The sequence below is a fragment of the Trematomus bernacchii genome, unplaced genomic scaffold (genome assembly GCF_902827165.1).
Source record: "Trematomus bernacchii unplaced genomic scaffold, fTreBer1.1, whole genome shotgun sequence".
NCBI lineage: Eukaryota > Metazoa > Chordata > Actinopteri > Perciformes > Nototheniidae > Trematomus > Trematomus bernacchii.
Window position 1 is genome coordinate 745,964 of NW_022987727.1, and position 5,000 is coordinate 750,963.

Sequence of the window (5,000 nt, forward strand, 5' to 3'; positions counted from 1 at the left end):
TCATTGCTGTGTGTGCACAAATGGCGTTTATGCATATTTGTGTGTGTGGGAGTGTGTGTTTAGCCCATGCATTTGTGTTTGTGTGAAAGCGTATATTCATGAATGTGTATGTTGGATCAGGATCTTGAAGCTCACTGGCATCTATAAGGTGCAGGTGTTTTCAGTCAGACCGTGGTTCCTAAGTCCTTACCCGAAGGGTTTTAAGAGACTGACATTCCTTTTAGACCTGTCCCTCTTCACTGCAGCAGGTAGACTGTGCACTAACTTAACCTGTCACTAATTTATAGACTTGTTTGCTGTCACATTTAAATTGTAGATATAAACAACTTTTAAGGTAAAGCTGAAACTTTCATAGTGTAACCTTCTGGACAATATTTTAACCGCAAAGTCTGCTGTTTGAAGCTTATGCTGTTCTGAGAAAAGGAGTTGGCCAAAAAAACTTTGTGGAGTGTACAGAGACAGGAGGAGGACATGGTTGTCTTCTCCACTATGGTAATATACGGCCGATCCCCTGTGCACAGAGGGCTTTAAGGGAACACAAATCACCACCCTGCATCGATGCAAGCATGCCTGCACACCCACACACCCACACCCACACACACCCACACACACACACACACACACACACACACACACACACACACACACACACACGCACGCACGCACGCACGCGCATGCACGCACACACACACACACACACACACACACACACACACACACACACACACACACACACACACACACACACACACACCATACACACACATTAACTCACAGGAACTACATAGACACCATACTTCCAGCTTTAGCAGGGTTAAAGTTGAGCCTTTCATGCCGCTTAAAAGGTAACAGCACACTTAAAAGCAACCCCCCCCCCCCCCTCCCCCACATCTATATCTGACCGAGACTCAAGAAGAAGTGGTCACAATGGCAGTTTTAAGTAACTTCTCTCATCAGTTACATACTTTTCCTTAGCACTGCTAGAATATAATGTGTTTTCCTTCGTATGGTCCAGCTTAAGTTGTGGTAAGGATAAGTGGTTATCTAGCACCATCAAATGATTAATGGGATAGAGACAGTAGTAAGAGCTGTCAGTCGTAGTAACATGAACTCTCCACGGGGGAGAAGGCTGCATCATAGAAAGTGATCGTTTAAAACCCACAAATAGCAGCAAAGATTAAAGTGATCACGGCTGGCTTTAGGCTAGCAGTCATGCCATAAGTCAAATGGTATGCAGAACGATAGATTCAATCTGACAGGGGAACATAAAATGAAGCTTCCACATAGTGCCCAGATAATCTACAGACCACAGGTAGGCTGCACCATTTTAAGGGCGCACACACATATTATTTGTATTGCAACAATGGTGTTTTTAGTCTATCTGTTCTTGATGAATTAAACCAGTCATTTCCAGATGTATGTGTAAACCTGTCTGTGGACAAACCTTTGTTAGTGTTTTAGAAAACTCTGTCATCTAAGGGCTTTAAAAACTATATTTTCCTGTGATAAGAATGATCCTTACATGGGTGTAGATCACACTTTACTGAACATGCACTCGGTTTGTTTTACTATCTCAAACCTCCCGTCCTGTGTCTAACAAATCAAGTTATGTTAATGCCAGGATACGATGTGAGTGCAGGAACACAGAGCTTATTCAGTGCTCACATTTGTTTTATTGATAGAGACCTGAGGTGAAAATTCCATATTTCTTTTATTACATGTCGAATTGTAAAGAATGTGAGCTAAAACATCCCATATGCAGGCGGCTTTCATTTCTTTTTATATAAAGTGCTTTTGATTTATGAGCCCACAATGTCATTTTCCTGCATGATATAAATTATGGAGGTGAATTCCCCGCCCAAAAAAAGACAAGAGAGAGAGAGAGAGAGAGAGAGAGAGAGAGAGAGAGAGAGAGAGAGAGAGAGAGAGAGAGAGAGAGAGAGAGAGAGAGAGAGAGAGAGAGAGAGAGAGAGAGAGAGAGAGAGAGAGAGTCCTCAAACCAAAATTAGAGTGATATGTATGTATGTAAGTTTGGAGTGCGTATCAGCCCTCCAGGTTTTTGTAAGAAGGTATGAATATGCGGGTGGAAAAGAGAACGGACAGTTTAACTGCCTCACTGTTTATCTTTCTTGTGCTTAGCTGGGAGATTAATGAGGGAAGTGGGTATTCATTAAACGCTTACAAAATAAACTTGGTGAGTTTTATCATATAACACAGTTCATGTTATGAAAACACTGCATTCTAGGTGTCAGCTGACACTTTTATCAGGAGCAGCTGAGTTCAACAGGAGAGTTGGCGTTGATTTGAACAGTTTAAGCATGGGTGACCATGATTACAGATTACTGGTGCTTTACATGCCATTGGTAGTCATAATCTAAAACTCTACAGTTTGGAGGAAAACAAGTTTCTTTATTATATCAATTGGATGTCCAAAATATGCCTGCTTATAATCCCACAAACGTTTGTTTCCCATGAAAAAGTTGTACACATATTCCTTCTGAAGTTTAACAAATGGAAACAAAAGTTGAGGTATATCTTCACTGAGAAGCCATACAAAGCAGCTAAAAACTGTTTTAAACTCACCCTTATCCATGGTTGTTTGTTTTTTTATTAAATGTCACAGTATGTCCACGCAGAGGAAATCTTATCCAACAATGTATCATCAACTCAATGACTCAGAAGCCTGAATTCATGGCTGTCCGTCTATCTTTTCTTTATTCAAAAGCGTCCAGATTTAGGAATGAGGTTCTCTTGGAAGCCCCCGCTTCCACAACAGGTGTGTTTGATAATTAGAGGTGGGTCTGGAAGCTGTCAACTGTGATCCGTGTGTGTGACTAGAGACACACTCTTTCGGGCCCAGGTGCTGCACCCCACTGGTTACCCATGACAAAGTGCACAACTGGCAGTTTATATGCCCATGTGTGATTGAACACACACCTGATACAAACACAAACATTAAACCTGCCCCTGTTGTCAAAGCTGTTGAGTGAAGACAGTCAGGCCGCCAGAGACTTTACCAAGACTGCAATTCCAAAGTAAAAATAAGTAAAGGAAAGATTCAGAGGTGTGCCTAAGCAATTTATGCCTTCTTTCACCTTCAATTTACCTTCACCCAAGGGTGTAATTTACATTTCAACATTTTTTTGGAAGACATCTGGGAACTACTTAAGACTCCACAATTATAGTCTGATTCATGCTCCTGACACACTGCATATGCTATGTCACCCTTTGGCACTCAATACAAATGAGAAGTATGTAAACATAGTTTCTAAGAGACAGGGTTGCACTTAACTTGACATCCTGACCTGGACAGTATATAGAGAAAATAGTATAATGATAATTGAATAGGATGTAACCTCAGTGTTGCAGAATGATGGAGAGATAAGGTTTTCCCCACATTGAGGACATTTTTATAAAGACAAGTCATTCATTCATAAGGACATGAATTAGATCCGGGTTTTTTCTTCTCTTTTTTGATTATTAACCAGCTAATCATTAACCAGGTTTCGCAGTCTATAGAATAACTAGAGAATAAACATTTGAGTTGAATCGTCATCCGCTTTGTCCTGAGCATTATGAGCCTGCAGTGACACGCTGCTGCATAAAGAAGAATGACACAATTTATTTCCGAGGAATTCGGAAATGACTAAACCCACACATATTCAACATGCCAACATCTATATTCACAATATCTGCATTAAATCAAATACATAAATAACCAGGTGAAGTTCTGTAAGACCTGTCATCTCCTATTCACAGGGACTCAAAGGAAACTATTAAACTATTCAATTATACTTCCTAGTCTTGCACTTTTCAAAAAGAAACAGGTGGTTTGTCGACATTGGATTCATAGTTTTAAAATAATTATTAATTTTCCAACTACAGTATACACAGTGCCCCATTGCACTGTTTAGAAAGAGCATTTCTGAATCTAGTGTTGATCAGGGAATTTCTTGATTCTTGTTCATTTTGAGGGTTATAGTGGTTCAAGAAAGGTACACAATCAAAAACCTTTTCTCACCTGTCCCAGAAAAATAAGCTCAACATATTTTCTGGACAAAGGAAAATATAGCATGGAATCCATTTCCAATTCATTGTGTATTTTCCTTTCCAAAGAAAATCCATAACTCATTTGTAACAACCACATACACTTTATTGCAGTTTCATTATACAGTACTTTTTACTGTAACATTATGTATTCTATTGTATTTGGCAATGGTGATATATTTCTTCTTCTTTGTGCTTCTTTCTTCCAACAATTTCCCTTTTCATTGTTGTACATCAAGCTGTAAAAACACTGCATAATTTTACGCTCCACATTATCAGGTTTAAAACTTAGAAGCAATGTAGTTTCTAAAGAAGTAGCAGCGATCAGATTGTTTAATGGAGCAGGCATTTAGCTTCTGCACACCACACACATTGTTTACATCAGGGAGATTGTTACAAAAAAGTATATAAACAGAAGTTGGCCAAAATTACCAGTCTGACTCCACTTGCTACCCTCAGTCCATAAATAAATAGTTTATTAGGATCAGGCCCATTTCTTCTCTATCAACACAATGGCAAGGCATTTGGCTGGTGAGACTGCTTTGGGCTGCTTTGAAAGGTTTACAGAAGAATCATTTCTCAGATAAACAGTTCCTGCCCACAGAGCTGATTGGGAGGCAGTGCATAGAGCAGGAGCTCCATCCTGTGTCCTTATCTGTGGCTGTGACACTGGCATGAGGGGGGGTATGATGAGCCCAGAGGAAGAGTGTATACATCTGATTACACCTTAGTATTTATGCTGAGTTTTATCTTTATCTAAACCTTTGAACATGTAAAATGTAAATGTAGCTTCTAGGATTTGTGAGGCGTATGTTGTCACATGGAAATAAGGAAACCATCTGACAGCTTAAATACAGGATAGTAGATGTTTGATTGGACAACACCAGCAGCTCTTGTTTGATTTGAAGCAGAGACCCGAGGTTTAGCAAGAAGGGTAAGGAAAAGGTTTGAGT